Here is a 22,299-nt window from a genome sequence, read left to right on the forward strand (position 1 = left end):
AATTGCCTACTAAAGAATGCACTGGAGGTAATAGTGAAAGCGAGAAGAGTTCGGGGCAGAAGAGGATATCAGATGATAGACGACATTAAGATATGTGGATCATATGCGGAGACTAAGAGGAAGGCATTAAATAGGAATGATTGGGGAGGGCTGGGTTTGCAGTGAAAGACCTGCCCATGGGCAGAACATTTATGTATATATGTATGTATGTATGTATATATGTATGTATTAATTAATTAATTAATTCATTCATTCATTCATTCATTCATTCATTCAATCATTCAGCAACTTATTTATTTATTTATTTATTTATTTATTTATTTATTTATTTATTTATTTATTTATTTATTTATTCTGACGGAGTTAAGGCCAATAGACCTTCTCTTCTACAATACTAGAAATACAAATTGATTTAAAATATAGACAAAGAAATAAAAATAAATTAACAATTGAAGACATTATTACAAAAAACAGCCTTAGTCATTTTTATTGAAACTGAGTTAAGGACACATTTGGTACTATTTGAAATGTTTATAGACTCCAAAACACCCTCCATGCAGGTGCAATAGCCACAAGGATAAACTCAGTTGTACGGAAAAAGCTGACATGACGTGTTGTTTCTTTATTTTTTTATTGTTCTCCTGAAAAATAGATCTCCACAATAAAGGCAGCATTTAAAGTGACATAATCTACAAAAGAAATAATGAGAGCTTAATCAGAACTGTTAGGGCAAAACCGAGTAATTTCGCAACATGTACAATTTCGCAGTAATTTTTATATTTAACATTGCGTAGTTGGCCGAGTAAATTTGTTTCTGTAAAAATTCCTAGTACATGGCAGCGATACCTCGATCTGTCTGCACTACAAGTAGCGTCTCTGTCGAGCTTCAACAGGAATGAAAACTGATTTTACCATTCTGTTGACTGATTCTTTGAACAGAGTATGCTTGTGAAACGGAGCGGAAGTTTTGTATGAATTATTTTCATAGAGTGAATCGGGGGGGGGGGAGATGAACATCGGGGGAAGATGGTTATTTCTTTGTAGTTTCACATTCTACCAAGATAGAACGCCATGCGCATGTCTTCATGATCACTCAGATACTTGAATGTATGTACGTGTTCTTGTTGTAAAAAGAGGAAAAGCAAGAAAACAGCTCATTTTTCTGCTATAAAATATTCGCAAAGGTATATCACAATTTTAATACATCGTCGAATTCGTAATAACTGTCAAACATTTGTAATGGATATTGAAGTAAAGGTTCTAAAGTTTGTATTGTTAACAACAACGACAGGCTCCTTGTTCCGCCATCTTAGGTTGCGTCACAACACTAGACATCTTACTCCGATACTTGGGGAAGATACTCAATTTTTTTTCGGGGTAAGATGGCAAATTGTTGGAAGAGTTTTATTTTTTCTTTTCTTGCAGAGAATGCGTAGACATTACGTAATGTCCTTTGATAGAAGTCAGTGGATTGTGGATAGTGATCAACTTATGATGGAACATGTTAGAACAGGGAATATGAATTTTTTAGAGCATCGCAACATACGGGATTCTTTACTGTACCCTTTCAGACAGCCTAAAAAAGAATGATGACAAAAACGTATTGGATTGAATTCATTTTGTGCAAGAAGTGATTTCACGAGTCTTGCACAAGGCAATAAAATATGTGCAATGGCTGTGTTGCTAAGTAGTGATAAACGAGTGAGAAAGTGTCCATGAGCTTCAGATTAAGTCATTTTTGTTATATACATATATCAAGCCAAGTTCAGGTGAAATGCATATATCAGTAACTGTGTTAATTGTATTTGCCATCTTACCCGACTATCGGGGAAAGATGCCTGCAGTGCAGGTAAGAAGAAAACCTGTAGCTATAAACAAGGTAATTAATGTTTTCTGTTTGTACCAAAAATATAGTTTCAAAATACCTTCCAGATTTTGATATTTCAATATGAAATTCAAAACTAAATGAACAGTATCTTAAATTTTCAATCAAAGAAAAAGTGAGGCATCTTCTTCCGATCGACTCTAATGGAAGAAATGTAAGTATTTCATTATATTAATTATATTCTTTAAAGTGTGAAGATTTTTTTTTGAGTGGTAAGCGAAAAATATCCAACAAGTGGTTGCTGAAAAAATGTGCCTTTTCCGGTGAAGCTTTTCTTATTCAGTTCTGGCCGTTAGAGTCGCGGTAGATGTGACTGCAGCAGTGAAAGGAAGGAAGTAGACCTATTGAATATGAAAGGATTATTATCGCTGTTTAATGATAATTTTCTTTACTAAATCGATTGATAGTGATTAATTACATTTAGTGCTGATAATAGTACAAGAAACAATATTGATACGGCAGAGTCACGGGTTCGATCCGATCCCAGTAGAAAATGCGATCAATTGTTTATAACTTTTTCGTGCTTTAGCTTGTTAAAAAAGAAGATCAAATGAATAGTTACGGTATCTATTTATAGAAGAGATAAAATGAAAATACCTAATATTAATAGTCGATAATAAAGGTCCGGGTTCCAATCTAAAAAATCAATTTTAGGTAAATGACAAGAAATAACAATCAAATTTAATACATCTACCGCATCATTTGTCACAGATGTCTTCCACTAGAGGTAAATATGGTCAGAAATATGACAAATGTAACGTAAAAGGAGCTCTCAGTAAAATTTTAAATTTCGGCTTGTCTGTTTAAAAATACAGCAAGGAATTTAATATTTCTTACAATACGCTGAAGGACCGTCTAAACATCACACCTGACCCTTCCAAAATGCCAGTAGTGAAGACGGGAGTCCTTTTTCCTTATCTGGGGAGAAAGAAGCTGAATTGTTGTCCTATGTGTCGAGATGCAAGAACTTGACTTTAGGCTTACTGCAACTCAAGTTCGAGAATTTTCATTTCGATTGGCATCTGAAAATGCCTAGAATCCTTTCACAATGAGGGTAAGAGGGCTGGTTGGGATTTGTGGGTTTCTTCGAGGAAACGTCATGCTGCATGCGTCAGTCTGAAAACCTCTCCTACAACAGGGCTGCTGCTACTACACGAGAAAACCTCAATGACTTCTATGATGCTCTGCGGTACTCATTTACGCGGCCCGCAGGCCGTATGCAGCTCTCGAGCACATTAATTATTATGGCTCTTGGAATAATTTTACTTTCATTACATTTATACCTAATTCTAAAATATAAATTCTAAGTATAAATATATCTTTACTGAAATTCTACAAAACTTTGGATATCCCTGTACCATTCCTAGCAGTGCAGTAGCGTATGTGTTCAACAATGCAATGTGTTAAATTTCTATGTTCAGCCTTATTGGTTTTGATGAAGTGCAAGTCTGTTTGGCAGACCTTTTGAATTTCAATTTTGAATCTTGCGTACACCACTTTTAACACTTGAATATAATTAATTGATGAACTAGTGGACTTACTCGTGTTAAATATGTAATATTCGTCCGGCTTACAGCTGTTTCAGTGCATCACGCACCATCATCAGAGCCTATTAGATCGCGGCGTCATCTCGAACTTCTCTGCCTGTTAGGAGGGTGTGTTTTATTGTTGGAATGTGTTGGATTGTGGAGTCGAATAGTGTGTGTGTACTGAAATTGATCTGTGTTGAGGATTTGATCAGGGTGTGTTTTAGTGTGTTTGTATATTTCGTATTGTTCTAGTGTGTTGAGTTTTTGGTTCTTGGGTTGTGTGTGTAGGATTTTGAATTTGTTCATTGCAGTCGGAAGCTTTCAAAACGAAATATACATTTTTCTTAGTTTCTATGAACAAGCGACTGAATAATCTGTTACTATATAAATTCTAAATTATAGACATCAGCTCAAATAATTAGAGTGACTACAACGGTCCTGAATACAATAAACATGTACAATATAATATGATGTGATACATTAAAGAAAAAAAAAAAGAAAGTTAATTGTTTAAGGCAAATATAAATGGATTAATTGAAATAGAGATGATGATGTAGTATTTGAAGAGAATCCTTGATAATATTTATAAGGACAGACATTACATAATCAGACATACTTCTATTCAGTTGAACAATTAATTGATAGTGGTAAGTTTATTGCAGTGAAGGGACTGAATAATGGCTGGTGTTTTTTTCGAAAGGAAAAAAAAAAAAAGAAAAGAAAAGAAAACTGGAAGAGGAAGGAAGAGTTTTTCAGGATAGTCGGGAGCACGATTTTTTTTTTCATAACTGCTAAAAAGGAAGGCAGTGCCATGTGTTTTATGTCGTGCCATAGCTCAAGGTTATAAACGATTTAATCTTAATGCTTACTTACTTACTTACTTACTTACTTACTTACTTACTTACTTACTTACTTACTTACTTACTTACTTACTTACTTACTTACTTACTTACAGGCTTTTAAGGAACCCGGAGGTTCATTGTCGCCCTCACATAAGCCCGCCATTGGTCCCTATCCTGAGCAAGATTAATCCATTCTCTATCATCATATCCCACCTCCCTCAAATCCATTTTAATATTATCTACGTCTCGGCCTCCCTAAAGATCTTTTTCCCTCCGGCCTCCCAACTAACACTTTATATGCATTTCTAGATTCGCCCATACGTGCTACATGCCCTGCCCATCTCGAACGTCTGGATTTAATGTTCCTAATTATGTCAGGTCAAGAATACAATGCGTGCAGTTCTATGTTGTGTAACTTTCTCCATTCTCCTATAACGTCATGTCCACACCTGTGGAGTAACGGCTAGCACGTCTGGCCGCGAAACCAGGTGGCCCGGGTTCGATTCCCGGTCGGGGCAAGTTATCTGATTGAGGTTTTTTCCGGGGTTTTCCCTCAACCTAATATGAGCAAATGCTGGGTAACTTTCGGTGCTGGACCCCGGACTCATTTTTCACCGGCATTATCACCATCTCCTTCAGACGCTAAATAACCTAAGCTGTTGATAAAGCGTCGTAAAATAACCTACAAAAAAAATATAACGTCATCTCTCTTAGCCCCAAATATTTTCCTAAACACCTTATTCTCAAACACCCTTAACCTATGTTCCTCTCTCAATGTGAGATTCCAAGTTTCACAACCATAAAGAACAACCGGTAATATAACTGTTTTATAAATTCTAACTTTCAGATTTCTTGACAGCAGACTAGATGACAAAAGCTTCTCAACCGAATAATAACAGGCATTTCCCATATTTATTCTGTGTTTAATTTCCTCCCGAGTATCATTTATATTTGTTGCTGTTGCTCCAAGATATTTGAACTTATCCACCTCTTCAAAAGATAAATCTCCAATTTTTTATATTTCCATTTCGTACAATATTCTCGTCACGAGACATAATCATATACTTTGTCTTTTCGGGATTTACTTCCAAACCTATCTCTTTACTTGCTTCAAGTAAAATTCCCGTATTTTCCCTAATCGTTTGTGGATTTTCTCCTAACATATTTACGTCATCTGCATAGACAAGCAGCTGATGTAACCCGTTCAATTACAAACCCTGTTATCCTGGACTTTCCTAATGGCATGCTCTAGAGCAAAGTTAAAAAGTAAAGGTGATAGTGCATCTCCTTGCTTTAGCCCACAGTGAATTGGAAACGCATCTGACAGAAACTGACCTATACGAACTCTGCTGTACGTTTCACTGAAACACATTTTAATTAATCGAACTAGTTTCTTGGGAATGCTAAATTCAATAAGAATATCATATAAAACTTCTCTCTTAACCGAGTCATATGCATTTTTGAAATCTATGAATAACTGATGCACTGTACCCTTATACTCCAATTTTTTCTCCATTAACTGTCGAATACAGGCATTATAATATCGTGCATTCAAATTTTGACATCAAGTATCCTACAGATTTTAAATTGAGAGCAGAAAAACTAAAAACATAAAAAAATTGATAGCAGATGTAACTGGATTGTCAATTTTTGGCCCTGAAATTAGAAATCTAAAAAATGAACTTATTGATCTCCAGCAGGATTCAGAACTAGAAGATATTTTCCGAGAGAAACGAAAAACAAATTCACTTCTAGAGTTTTGAAATACAGTTCCAGAAAAACAGTTCGAAAACTTGGTGTGGTGTGCATATACAATTTTGTGTCTTTTTGGACCAACTTATATTTGTGAAATGACTTTCAGCAAGATAAAGTTCACCAATGGTAGACCTAGATCTTGTCTCACCAATGTGAACTTGGAAAACTTGCTGAGGATATCTGTCACAAATCAAACAGCTCGAATTGACAAAATTGTGCAGGAGAGTAGCAGAGTTCGACCTTCAACTTTACAGCAGTAGTTTACATACCGTAACTGTAAGTTATCTTAAAATTATGTATTAATAATGATTATGATAATAATAACAATAATAATAATAATATAAAACAGTTAACTATTAATATAAAAATCAATGACAGTAATCAGTAATGAATGTGTTTATCCATAACTGTAATAAGCCTCCGTGTTACCGAGTTTGAGTAGTGTGAAATTTGGTGCGTCTCCGAGAGATACTGTTTCTTATATTCGGCTCTCTTGTAATTTCTAGTGTGTACACTGCTCTAGAGAGTGTTCTAGATAACTCGGGACTGAAGGACAAGCCCAACCGTGTTTGGAATCTGGATGAGACAGGTTTTAATATGGTACCAAAACCAATAAAAAAAACTTCCACGATCTTTGTTTGATGAAAATACGTGCTACATGCTCTAGGCGGTACGAAAATTATGCAAACGAAGAAGCCTGGATACAGTGTTTGCAGTGCAAAAGTGGTTCCATGAAAAATGTCAGGGACTTGGAACATACCGCAAGGACTTCTTGTGTCACTCTTGTAGAGCACATAAATCTGAGTGAGAGAAAATTCTTGTAAGACAAATAAATCATTGCTTATGTTTTGGTAATAAAATTGAAGTTATTTTTGCACCAAATATGTAGAAATTTATTTTAGAATTATTATTACGAAATTATCAGAATAATACTGCGAAATTAACCGAGTTGTCCAATAGATTATAATTCGTAACACGTTTTTAATTTCTGTTATACGTAAACATTTTAGTTTGAAAAAATCAAATTTTCGTGTATCGTATAGAAATAATTATAATTAAGACTTTTTTCCTAAAAATGGAAATGTTAATAAGTTATTTATTATATTTTAGAGGAGTAAAAACCTTAACACTGCAAAATTACACGGGTTTGCCCTATAATTATACACTATCAAATTGAAGATAACCAAATAGTAATATGCGTTACAAGAGCGGTATGTTGAAGTTCGAGGAAAAGTTTGAAAAAGCGAAACATAGTAGAGCTTTTTTAATTTCCGAGAATTGAAAGAAAACATACCGCTCGTGTATCGTACATTATTTTGTGCGAAGATTGTTTATTACATATCTGAAAGAGGAATTTCTAATGATTTGCAATGAAATCTCCATCTTGGTTTCTGTTCAATGACGGCAAATTTGAAAAACAAAAATATCTATCTTCAACATTGTTGCTTCAAAATGTTTTCTGTGTTTACTATACTCCAGCCGTGATATACGTCTGTCTTTTTTTCCCCCAGTCTATAAATGCGAACTTAACACAAACGGTAAGTTTATGTAATATTTCAGAGTTTACTTAATTTTTGCAAATATTTAAAAGCAATAATTAACAGTGCAATTTAGGTGAAATTGCAGTGGTAAGTTTCAAATTTATAATTATTACTATATTGAATGCCTCTAAAAATAATATGTTAAAAGCCTAAAGCAGTAAAATCAATATGTCACTTAAGCGGTAAGAAGAGGGAAATTGTTATGTGTGTTAGGTTGGGAATACTGAATGTGGAATTTTACACTTTCCGTGGATTGGTTTTGTGCGGAAACCAAGCAAATACGCACGATCTCGCACAAAAGTTAATAATAACAACACAATTCAATTATTATGAAAATGCATTACATTGAGGCATAATACAGTATCTAGTAACTTATTAAAATTCAAGTTCATGCAATGAAACACTCCTTTAAAATTTCGTTTTAAACTGAATTATTTTGTTGAAAGAGCGGAAGTCACATTTTTTCGCATTTCATGTTTTATTAAAATATGTCCTCTTACAATAGACGCATCGATTTATGTTAAAAGTATCATAAAAAAGTCAGTACAGATGGTTAAAATGCAAGATAATGTTTTAACATTAATGTTAAAAGGGATGTTCTGGATTTCTTTTTAAAAAAAATTTCTGATTATATACGCAGTTGGCTAACCTGATAAAATATGTTTTCAGTAGTATTATCATTAATGGTGCATGATAACGCAATACTGCTCATTGTTATTCGCTTTCAGTGTGTCATCAGAGCTAAAACACGAGCTAATTTTCTGAAGATACTTAGAAAAAGTAGAGCGAATTGAAGTCGATAAACGAAATATAATTAAAAAGACTATATTAATGGGTAAAGAATATGATAATCATGTTGGAAAATTTCCCTATCAGAGGCCATAGCTTCTTAGACTGCCACAGTGATTTTGCAAATATCAAAAGATGCCTACGAAAACGTGACCGAATGTATACCATTCATGAACCCAATGAACTGGTAATTCAAAGTAGTACCTCCCTTAAATTCACTGTTATGGAAGTTAGTCCAACAAATCCAAAATTCTCCAATTTAAAAAATTAGTGAAAGAAGTATTTTAAGAAAATTCAGTTGACAGTGAAAATACTAAGGAAAGGGATAATAAAGTATACTTTGAAATTAGTAACTTGTTTCATTTTATATATTACCATCAGCATCCAGGACAATTCATAGTTAACTCAACACACATTCATCCTTCACCATGATTCTAATAACAGCATTCAGCCCCCAAGTTTAGTAGCTTAATTTGAAGGGACTCTATCGATGGATAAAAAAAAAGTCAGTGACTGGAAAGTAAATTCTACCATACACTGAGGAAAAGTACAACAGACACTTTTTATCAAGATGTCACAAATTTAGAAGCTTTGAAAGTAATGGATCATATATTTAATGGATATAAACTGAAATAATTTCAACTGTAAAATGTGTCCCTTTTTTGTAGCAGATACCTAGATTCTATGAATATTCCGAATTTTCTTAAGGAAAATAAGATATAGTTTTACAAATTCAGCTTAATAATTGTTTTATTATCCTTCTACCGTGTTCCTTACATTTTATCACCATTTTCTCAATTAATATGAAGTTATATGAAATTTTAAGAATGCATAGGCCTATTGTTTGAAAACTTATTATTTGTTAAAAGGGCGAAAGTTCCAAGGTAAACAAATGCCTTATTTATTACCTCAGTTAATAGAATAGTTTTTAATTTAGCGATATGACGCTAAAACTAATTTTTAAAACTGAAAAGGAAGTTCCAATTTCCATATAATTGCCGGCAAACAGTTTTTGTTGTCTCTCCTGCAAAATTTGCATTTTTGGACTTCCGGCCTTTTAATAAATAGCGATTCAATTGTGATAATGTCCAGCAATCTTTGACGTCACTAGATACAGAATTATAGCGGCAAGTTGATGTTATGATTAAGGAAGGGACTACTTTACAAACATCATATCATCCTTTGATCATCATTGTCTGTTCTTGTCTATAAAATAAACGAAGAATATATATATATATATATATATATATATATATTCATCAGAACAATGTAGTTCTGTTACTTCTCACATTGAACTATGTAGTATACTTTGTATCAATGAATTAAATACAGTGCATCCTCACTCTTCAGCCTAGTGATTCTAGTGGATAAGTTCTTCTCTCTTTCATTCACAAGTTGAGGAAAGGTGTAATTGTGTTCTTAGAACATGTTCTCGATGATGTCTCTACAGACGTATTATTACCGTACTAATTGACCAAGATAAGCGCGGTTGGTTACAAGCAAATGAATAGCGTTACGTGACGTCACGTACCTTCAAGCGCCAGAACGCTGCTCTTTTACCATCAGCGTATTCCGAATCTCACCGGTCCGGTGGCATCAATGACGTCACGTTGCACCGAAATAAGGAACAAAACTTCTAGAAGGATCGATGGCTGTCATGGCGACTGTACAAGTTGTTGTCTGTGCTACGCTAGCAAAATTTTGCGAAATTTTCGTACTCCCATCTCGTTCAAAGAAAAGATAGCATAAACAATTTATTTCTTGAACCGGTAGTAATAACGGGTCCGTTGACATGTTCGCTTATAAGCCATTAACATATTGTTTTTACGTTGTGCTCATTACAAACAATACAGCAGAACTAAAGCAGAACACACAGCCATGACACAACAGTGCACGATGTTATTCGTCTGCTAATTCCCGCCCTATACAAGAACCAATCAGATTCACTGATGGCGGCTGATGGAGACTGCCACCACCTCTGCAAGTTGATGGCACAGGTGCGACACCGGTGGAGCATCAATGACGTCATCGGTGGAATTCGGAACACCGTGATGCCATCGGATTGCTCACCGGTGAGATTCGGAATACGCTCCATCTTAACATCAAGATCAAGTTTCAGCGTTATAGTAATATGTTGCTGCCCGACCTACTTAACAAGTCACTATCATTAGATTTATTAATAGTCTGCATGAGTTGATGCTTTTGTGTATCAAAGTATTTCAAATGAATTTTCATTACGAATATTAAGGTTGTCATAAAATGGCCTAGTAGATGAAAAATGTTAATTTCTAATTCATTTGCTAATTGGAAGAAACTTTAACAAACTGTTTTCTGATGATTTCTTGGAAAATATTCGTAATTTTATCGAGTGTCCTAATATGTTCCGGAGCTACGTGCTTGAACACTGTTAAATTTCACAACTTTATTAAGGCATTTAATTTTCGAGCAATTTAGTCATCAATTAGTAATGAATATCCTGATTTATTGAAACGAGAAGAAGTAATTTTATAAAATATTTTATCTATGATCTATCGTTCATTCATAGTTTTCTACCAAAGGGCAGGTCTTCCACTGCAAACTCAGCTTTCTCCAATTTTCCTATTTACTGCCCTTCTCTTAGTCCTTGAACATGATCCATATATCTTAATGTCGTTTATCACCTGATATCTTCTTCTGACCCAAACTCATCTCCCATTCATCATTCCTTCCAGTGCATCCTTCAGTATACAGTTTCTTCTCAGCCAATCAATTCCCTTTCCTCTTCCTGATCAGTTTCAGCATTGCTCTTTCTTTACCCACTCTTTCCAACACAACTTCATCTTTTATTCTGTCTGTCCACTTCACACGTTCCATTCTTCTCCATATACACATTTTAAATGCTTCCTGTCATTTCTCTTCATTTCGTTGTAATGTTCATGTTTCTGCCCCTTACAAAACCACACTCCATACAAAGCACTTCACTAGTCTCTGTCTTAGTTCGTTTTCCAGAGGTGCGCAGAAGGTGCTCCGTTTGAGATTAAAAGCTTCCTTTGCCACAGTTATTCTCCTTTTTATTTTCTGGCAGGACATCATGTTACTGCTTATAGTACACCGCAAGTATTTGAAGATGTCCACTTGCTCTACTGCCTCATTTACAATTCACACGTTTACCTTATTTATTTTTTCTTCCGATAACCATGGTCTTCGTCTTGTTTGCATTTATTTTCAACCCATACAGCTCACAGCTGTCATTTAGCTCCAGTAGCATGTCCCTTAGTATCGTCTCCGTATCGTCTCCTCATCTGTTAACAACGCCATATCATCAGTAAATCTTAAAAAACATTTTGTTCTTCTTCCTCCTAGTGTCACCCCTCCCATGTTCTGAAAACAGTTCTTCACTAAATTCTCCAAGTAGATGTTAAACAGGGTAGGTGACAGAGAGCATCCTTGTCGTACTCCTCTTCCTATTTCACTTCCTCCTGACTTTTCTTTTCCAATCCTAACTTTGACTCGATGTATAATGTAAATTTTACAAAACAGCCTTCTCTCTTTCAATGCAAACCAATTTTCTTTAGGATCCCTATCACTGGAAATTAACGTTCTGTGTATCCTGTTAACCTATATCTAAGGGGATAAAATTATTTGCCTTTCTTGGAGTTTACTTTTTTTCAGTCATTCTAGGAAAATATACGCAGTCATTTTGTTTTCTTTATAAACATTTTCATAGAAATTTACGAAACTTTCCTCTAGTAACTCACTATGATAGCTTAAACTACACGAGAAAGAGTTACGAAGCCATAGGTAACAGTTTTATGATAGAACAAATTTTATTATTGTAGATGTTAGTCCGAGGATTCGCGATGATGTTCGACATACAGCCGGGAAAATTAAAATAACAGCCAGATAATTAGACATATTTAAGAGGCAGTCTCACTAGTTAGAGTTTTTTTTAATTGTGTTTCCTTCGTACTTCCCATACACTTCTGGTGACGGAAATGTAATTATGTCTTCGTAACCAATATTCTGTGCATGAGTTTCTATACATAAAATTTATTCACAGTATACACGTATATATACACACATAGGGGTCGACCTGGTTGGCGAGTTGGTATAGCGCTGGCCTTCTACGCCGAAGTTTGCGGGTTCGATCCCGGGCCAGGTCGATAGCATTTAAGTGTGCTTAAATGCGACAAGCTCATGTCAGTAGATTTACTGGCATGTAAAAGAACTCCTGCGGGACAAAATTCCGGCACATCCGGCGACGCTGATATAACCTCTGCAGTTGCGAGCGTCGTTAAGTAAAACATAACATTTAACATTTAAACACATAGGGTGTTTCAGAAATAAGTACCGAATGTTTTAGGGATGATAGGTTAGATCTGGTTATTCATTTTAAGGATAGGTACCTAGTGTCTCTGATGAGTCGCTTTTATTCTATGTGATACCTAAGTTGGCATAACGTACCCTGGGGGATAGGCAGCCGTAAGTGCTTTGGAATAAACGAAGGAACGATACGTACAGAGTAGACTACTTTTTAACATCCCACAATGATATGGGATTCGAAACACAAGATGTTTACTTTGGTTAAGAAGAGAAGACACGAGAGGCGAAGATCAGTTTTATTCAGTTTAATTTTACATCCGCCGTTGTCCTGACGATACAGTTCCATTCGTCAGACCAAGGACCGTTAGACATCATGTGCGTTATTCGCGCACTTTGCTTGCAGCAGCGGAAATTAGTGCCACTAAGTCTTCGTCCGTGTCTACTGTGTTTTGATACACCAAAGCCTTCATATGTACCCACAAATAAAAATCAAGAGGCGTGAGATCAGGTGACCGTGCTGGCCAATGAACCGACTCATCACGACATGTACTCCGTCGAGATGAGAAATACAACAATAAATGGAGAGCAGTCAGCAGATACACTACATAGCACTACGTGGTCGAAAGGGGGAGTAGCAGTGTAATCAGAGTAAAGATGCTTTTTTTCAATGCCAGCTATCTAACTTCCAGGCGGATGGACAGCATATTGACATTGAACAGCGAGAAAATGTATCATCGCGGACACCATGTTCCTATGCAAAACATAATCACCTAGACACAATCTATCATCTCTAAAAAAAAAAACCGGTACTTATTTCTGAAACATTCTGAATATATGAGATGTTTAAATAAATGTAAACTGGCACTTTTTACAGCAAATAACAATGGTCAAAACGAGACAAAATGTTCCTGTGAACACGAATCCTAAAACAAATAAACTAGGAATCCGTTGAAATAAGGGTCATTATTTATCGTAATGTATTATAGATATTTGTTTATTACCACTTTTTGTCCAACGAATTACTCGCCATACTAGAGGAGGTAACTCTCGAACGAAGACAACGGATGCAGTTCATGCACGATTGCACACCACTCTATCTTCTACACATCGTCCGACATTTAGGGGCGATGGATTTGTCGAGGATGCCCAGTATATCCAATTACCTTACTCCTTGGGATTTTTGACTTTATGGACATTTATAGATCTTAGTGTATACCACACCTACCGACACGTACAAATATTGCAAGAAGTTTATGTCAGAAAATCCAAGAGCAACCAGGTGTGTTCGTGAGTTCGTAAGAGTACATGATTCTCTGGCGCATAGAGCTGAAGGAAATGTGACAATAGTGACTACTGAGCACACAGATGAGGATAACAGTTCTGACCACAATAACTCCATAACTCAACACGTATTTGTTTCCGGACGTATGCTTATGCGAACTTACTTTCTAGTTTTGACTAGGTAGTAAATGGGAAAATATGTCATACTGTCTAAACACTCCGTATATATAACATCAGAAAGAAAAAGAATAAGAAATCACCGGAGTCTATTATTTTGTCCAAAATTGTAATTTTAATGGCTTCCAAATACCTTACAGTCTTCTTTCCTTCTTCATCATGTTTAATCTCTTCCATTCTTACCTACTTAAAATCCAGTAGGTTGTATGGGAGGTTATTATCTTTGGACCAACACTAGATACACACTCGGATCTCTCTGGTCGTGAACTCAGCATAGCATAGAACCATCTCTGAGACAACCCAGGAAAGCACACGATGTGGTACAAACACCCTAGATTTCTAGCACAGACCGATTCAATATTTATTTTCTTCTTTTGAGATAGAAGTTCAGCATTATTAGGTCACGTCAGTGGCTACATTGTTAGCGCGCTGGCTTTCCATCCAGACGGCCCGGGTTCGATCCCCAGTTATGTCTGGGTGGAATTTTTCGCGGACGAAACAAACGGTTGCAAAGGATTTCTCTCGGCGGTACTCCCCTTTCCGGCTTTCATTTCATCAACACTCTCCATTTCTCCCTCATTTCATCTATCATCTGTAACAGTAAAAATAGGCTGGGATGATGTCTGTGGGTAGTACAGGTTTCCGATGCTGATCTAGGTTTTATGGGTTTGGGGCTCCGGGTTCTGAGTTCGATCTATTCTGTAAATGATGGGACCTTACCTGCGAAGGATGGCCCGCTTGTCAGCGTCGGATTCACGAACGTCACCCTGGCCATCCGGCGGACTTAGACAGTAAACGCACATAGGGCGTAAATGGGCCTAAACGACCTGGTGCAAGGATTCATTCCGCATCCAGTCCTCGTGAAATCAATAAATCAGCATTTTTAGAAAATTCGGTGTGACAGAGAATGAGTTCCAACTCTATGCATACAGGTAAGAGGATTAGCAGTAAATACTATGTTACATAAAGACAGGAGGAAACATTGTGACGACTATACTACTAGCGTAAAAGTGGCCTGCGACTGAATGTTACGTCACATGAATTTTCAACGTTTGTAGGAACTCACTACATGATACAGAATAATGGTATCATCACCTACGTGAATTATTTAAGGTAAACATAAAAATACACAGAATCTACTATATAATTAATTATGTATAGGCTTAGGCGTTTAAATTCACTAGTTACATTTCCATATTTACTTTATTTGCAGTATCAATACCTTGCAATAGATATGTCAATATACTAATGTAGGTATCTAAGTGTACGAGTATTATTTAAGACTTCACAGTATTCTATGGGGTGCAAGATATTCTCCATTTCGGTCCTGTCACAGGTACGGAAACATCAAATATTTCAGTTACGTCATCAGGAAGGCAAGGGAAATGGAACCTATCTGTTGCATCCGTTACCAGGTGTTATTCTCTGCAACTAGACCTACGTATGTGTAGAATTCTACGAATTATACTTTGGAAAGAAAGGCGAGGGAACACAGAGACGTTTGGTTCGTTTATTTCTGAAGAGTTCAAACTTCCGTATGATATTAATTAATCTACTGTAAAGTAGTCGTTTGGAGCGTGTTGAAACAGAGATTTTACAACGCCGAGAATATTGTTGAAGACATATAGATTCAATATAAATTCTAAAACATAAAACAATGGCATAAACATTAATAGTAGGGGAGAGGGAGGCAGGTTAGCTCAAATTTTACGTTTCATTTCTTTTTTCTGTAATTTGCATAGAATTTTATGAAATCCTCAAAGATGGTCGCTCTACGTAGTTCTTTGGCTATGTGGAGAGATTTTTGAATTTAGATTTCACGACGATTTAAATTTGGAATTTTGTATTATTTTGAAACGTGCAGATTGAGTCAACTTACCCCGCCCTGCAAGCATAATTACACACGGAATGAGGTAAATTGGCTACATGTTAAATAAGAGCAAACTGCATATAAGACTAGATTTTTTTTTAATTTATAATTTATTTCTTTACACAGGCAAATGATTCAATATTATAAACGCACATAAATATATAACCATGGAGTTAAACACTCAGATAAAAAAAGAACTGAATCCTAGAAAAACAAGGTAGAAAAATTAATTTTGAACTTGTAAATGACCATATATCATATTGTCTTGTTAAAAAATATATGAGAAGGGGTATATGCATACGAAGTTTCTGGTTACATTGTAAAATTTTTATGTACTATAATTTACACTCAGACGCAGGCGTGGCTCAGTCGGTTAACCGCTTGCCTACCTGTCTGAAGTTACGCTCGGGCGCGGGTTCGAGCCCCGCTTAGGCTGATTACCATAACACGATACAGGCAGTATGTCTCTCTGTCTTGTTCGTTACTTTCCCTTCTTGAATTATTCTTTGTCTTTCGACTGGTCTTAATATTCCTTTTCTCACTACTAAAGTCTCCTCTTGTATTTTTGTTGAATAAATTCATTATCCTTTTTCGATATCCTCTCCTCTAGTAGTTTCTTAACTGGAAGGTTAGTAAATATCGCAGTAGACAATTTTCCCCTTATGTCCTCATCCGTAGCTTCCTACCTACAATATAGAATGAGAGTCTGGAATTCGATATTAAAATCCTTGGCCCCTTGGCCAACTTCTGTTTTGTAACTTTACAGCATTGATAGCTCGTAGCATAATATTATCGGTAGAAGTAGTTGCTTTGTCAGTTTTTTTAAGTCCTCATTTTCTCATTCACTGCAATGAACATATATTTTTATATGTACAATCAATTAAATTGAACTTATATAATAAGAAATTGTATGAATAAATAAATTATCTATTGCATAATTTATATAATCATTTAAAGTAACATAGCGGGGTAGGTTAAACACCGTGCCAATCTGCCCCCTAACAACTATGCCAACTTGCCTCTGGTGTAGATATTTGATTTGGGTTAAAATTACGAATTAGAGTAATGAATGATCGAAATGAAATTAACACGAAACGGAGCCAATTAAATGTACTTTCCAATGATGAATTTAAAGTTCACCTAATATTACATAATTATGTACCCGGTAAAAAAATAATCACAAAACGGTAAAAATTTACTTATCTTGCTGCAAAAACAACTTTATGGCTTCCTTCTTCTACCGCATGCCACAAAAGTCTGACGCTTCCGTGGAGCATGCTTTATAAAGCAGGGATCATATTGTCTGTGTGGTGCTGCAATCTGTCGCATAAACACCGAAATAAAACTGGTGTGCCAACGTGCCTCTGTAGCCAACCTGCCTCCATGTTCCCTATACGCTTGTTGTTTTGTGTCCTTTACGCAAATCCGTATCGTATTACCCACTTTATAATTATGAAGGGTACTCAAAACTATAATTTCAATAACTTGTTTTATAATACTTGTACCTCAATATTTCTACGCACTAATTAAAATAGGATAACTCAATGTTCTTAATTTTAACGGCAACTTCTGTACTGAACGTGGTATTAGGGCAGTACTTTGCTCAGAATCTACAATGCTTTTGAATTTATTAACTGAATGGGAGACTTTTTCATTTCTTCAATATTTGCATATGTCGCGTCATGTAGATTAATAGATTTATAGTAATCTCTAAATGAGTTTTTATATCTTGCTAAAGTAAGCAGAAATTTCAACAAACATACCAACAAGGGAAATTATTAGATAATAGATATTCTGGTTACATATCTTGTGCAGATCCACTTCAAACTCAGATGCATTCCGCGTACGTTTATTAAATTTCTGCTTAATACTGTCGCCAATGAAGACTATAGCGAGAGAAATAGAAATATTAGGGACCACTAGTCTGTGCCTACGTGTAAATTTTGTTAGAGGGTTAGAGTTGAACCATCTGCCAACGAAAGTGACGATACTTCTGATAAGTAAGTGAATAAGTAAATAAATAATTAATATTACATGCTTGCTATAGGCTAGCGTGTCATTTACTCAATATCAGTGTTTCGCATTTTATGTAGATTATTTACAAGTAGTAATTTTTTATACGAATTTGTACCGATATCTCAATATAGGGCTATTCATAAGTCCGTGAAACATTTTAAAGTTTAATAATAAATAAAGTACGCAACAGATCATGGTAATTGATATGTCGTTAGAGAGAGAAACTCTCTAAGATTTTTTTAAAGAAAAGCTCGTACTTAGTTGCAATGATTAAGTGGCAGTAGTTATCAATAGTGGCAAAATGGCGTTTACTAAATGTAAGCAATCGTTTTATGTGTTGAAATATGCAAGGACCTCGTCAAAGATTTGAAGTAGACGGTTTCGCTGACTTGCTCATCTTTAGCGATAAAGCAACTTTTCATCTCTCTGGAAAAGTTAATCGGCACAGTGTGCTCATATGAGGGACTGAAAATTTCCCGCGCATTTCTAGAGCATGTGCGAAACTCTCCTTAGGTGAATGTCTTCTGTGCGATTTCTAAAGAGAAGGTGTATGGACCATTTTTCTTTGTAGAACCACCTTCACGAGGATGATTTATTTGGTCATGTTACAAAATTGGCTGATGCCTCAGCTTAATGAAGACAGCAATGATTGCATCTTTCAGCAAGATGGATGTCACTATCACAGCAACGTGCAAGAGTATCTCAATCAATATTTTCAACAGAGATGGATTGGACGCACAGAACGAAACGATGACGCGTTAATGAAGTGGTCACCACGATCACCGGATTTAACTCCGTGTGATTTTTTTATTGTGGGGATTTGTGAAGGATATTGTCTATGTGCCTCCGCTGATCTCCAGGAATTTCACCACCGGATTACAGCTGCCATGGCTCTGGTCAACCGTGACATGCTGGAGCGTGTATGGGACGAGATAAATGACCACATGGTTGTATGCCGTATTAGCAAAGATGGGCACATTGAGCATCTGTGAGGTATGTAACAAAACTTGGGGAGTTTCTCGTTATTTTAGTGTAAAATAATTTGTTAGCCATTGTGTAGTTTAGTAGTTATGAATTTTTTTAATGTTTCACGGACTAATGAATAGTCCTATATTTCTATGCGCTAATGGAAGTGACTCAATGTTCTTAACTTTAACGCCAACTTGTATATTGATATTATTAAATAAATAATTAAATAATTAATTGATTAAATAATTAAATTAATAAATAAACAAACAACTAAATAAATACATACAAAATAAATAGATATATGGATGGATGGACGGTTAGACGGACGGATGAATGAATGAATGAATGAATGAATGAATGAATGAATGAATGAATGCGAAATGGGCCAAGTTTTCCCAATTTATGCAATTATGCAAGCCAAAAGACATCTTTACTTCAAAAGTCATAGTCACCATTTGGTGGAAACGAAGGATTCTTCTTTCAGTGATCATCTTCTTGTTTAATACGTTAATGACACATCTGTCTGCTAGAGCCTATACCATTTTTGCTCGTTTAGAGTTTCAACAACGTTTCGCGTTCATTAGTTGGTTTTTTGTAGAAGGGTGGGAAAAATTAGAAGCTTCCACCATATTCGACTCAAGGAGGAGGGTTCATTATAACATCTCTTGAACCTTCAACCCCTCCTTTCAACGACTTCTCAATTCCCGAGCCTCCCTTCACGAGATTTACCCCTTCCCATCCTACGCCTCATCTTGCTATGTTAATACGTCTTGGAGATGATCTTCGCTTTTCCTATATACTCCCCATTTTCCGCTCCGACAAGTAGAATGAATCGACCCTCTGATTGCACTAGGTTCACCCCACGAGCCTATTTATTGAACCATTTTCTATGGAACTTTTTAAGGTAGTCTATAACATGTAGAAGGATACAGGAGGCCTGAAGGGGCTGTGAAGCGCTCCTTTAAAATTTAAATTGAATTTTCTCAAGCGAAAGGATCCATTATTTCGAAACAAGTCTCTAGATAGCGTGCCAATAGAAAATAGAGAAAGGGCGAATGTAGGCTGGGGCGAATATGGGGATGGTGGTTGGCGAAGCTAACCGAGAAAGAGACGGGACTCTCCCGAAGGAAGAAAGTGGTCAGGATTCCTTTTATTTCAAAAAGGAGGACGGCATTCAATCGCACTCTACTGCTTGCTTCAATAGAAGCGCCGAGCGGTACGGAATGAAAATGGAGCTTCATAAAGTATTTTATGCGAAGAAATTGTTTTCCGCTGGCTTTTTATAAAATAAAAATGGCTGAATAGAAGAGATTTCTCCTCCCTCTAGTACGAAAGAAGAGTAGCGGTTTTATTGGTACGCTATGGAAGGGAGTAGTTTGCAATGGGCGCTAGCTTAAAAATATCGCCAGTTTGTTTTGTGTGTAGAAGTTCGATGTAAAAAGAAAGAACTACTCTGAAAAGGCCGTGACTGAAGAGTCAATATAGGCCTACGCCTTTAGAATTCCCTCCACTCTCTCGAATTATCTTGTTATCAGTTTCATTTACTATGCAGTCGAGGAAAAGAGCTGAAGAGTAAGTCTATAGAGCACTTTTCAACTTTAACATTTCATAGCAGAGTTGCTCGCTAAAATAAGCAGTTTGTTAAGAGAATCGTGTCTATCAATATAAGCATTGGTATTTTCTAAGGTAAGTGATTTGTAATCGTTGTAAATTAAATTGAGAATGCATGGGTATACAATACAACGTTCGAAAGATGTCGACTATGAAACACAAAACATGGTAGATGAGATCATCACACGTAAAATCCAGTTAGGAGCATACCCATAACTCGCAATGTTACCCAATAGTCAAATGAGAAACAACGCAATTTCAAAGTTTAACGTATTCTGAATCAAACTTTGACCTAAGTATCACTCAGAATCCAAAACGTAATCCCCTACGCTTCCTGAAATCGAATCCGTGATGTTACAAATGATTATTTGGAACTTACATGAACGGATCAGGAATTTGTTGGTCGGAGCACTACGCACCTACATTGTAGGGACAGACACAGAAGAAAAAGATGTCTTCCAGTAGAATAAAAAACAAGAAACAGATACGCATGCACATCAAGTAGGTAAAATATTACCGAACTAATAATATTATAGCCTTTGCGATTAGGAAGTAAGCTGTTGCTAAACTACACAGACGTTGAGCCTAATTTTCTAATTAATCATGCACTTAATTACAAAACGTATATTTTTTTAATTTATTTTGATGTACGAATATTCTATTGCCCCTTCAATATGGAGAGTTATATCACTTCACTCTGTACAGAGCGCACAATGAGCAAATGTAAGTCTATATCCGCCCTGGGTCCAGCCCTCGGAAAAAATGAACAAAACTAATCAAGGCAAGCGAAATGACAAGTTCCAAAACTATTTTCAGTACGGTTTCAAAGTACCCTACTATACGGAAGACTAATTTTCACATGTTAGAAATTTAGTTCGAAATGTCTTGCCTGATATGGTCCTACATACGTATCTCTGTATGCAATATTTTTATGTAGTGTAAGTTACATTAAGAAAAATTGCAATATGGCATTCACAAACTACACCTACTAGGAAAAGAAAACAATAATTTGAGCATATCAACTCATAAAACTAAAGTAATGGCCCACAGTGGTAAATTTCCAATTCGTACAAAAATAATAGTTGATAATAAGCCCATAGAACAAGTATCTCATTTTGATTATTTAGGTTGTAATAGAACTTACTAGCCGTACCCGTGCGCTCCGCTGCACCCGTTAGAAATAAATATAAAGTAATTACATAATTAAAATAGGACATTTGATCCAGGGAAGATTCGTGTTTGATAGAAGGATAAATCGTTTAATATGTTACTTAATTTAAATTGTATTTAAATAATTAAAATACGATCATTTTGGTCCAGAGACCACTCATTTGGCGCAATGACAATTCCTTTAACATGTTTCTTAATTTTTATTACATGCATCCATACTTTAATGAAGACTGACATATCATTTAGATTTAATGTGTATACTTTATTTTACTTGCTATATGTTTCCATTGAATTATGGTAATAACTTAATTTTAACCCTTGTTTTCTACGTATTCAGTAAATGGCGCTTGGGCCACTATAGTTCTGAACCCTTCAAATAACTTAAATAACTTATATTACATTATATTATATTATATTATATTATATTATATTATATTATATTATATTATATTATATTATATTATATTATATTATATTATATTATATTATATTATATTATATTATATTATATTATATTATATTATAAAAAATGTGTTGATAACGGATGTACACCGATAAGTAA

Source organism: Periplaneta americana, chromosome 9 (genome assembly GCF_040183065.1).
Source record: "Periplaneta americana isolate PAMFEO1 chromosome 9, P.americana_PAMFEO1_priV1, whole genome shotgun sequence".
NCBI lineage: Eukaryota > Metazoa > Arthropoda > Insecta > Blattodea > Blattidae > Periplaneta > Periplaneta americana.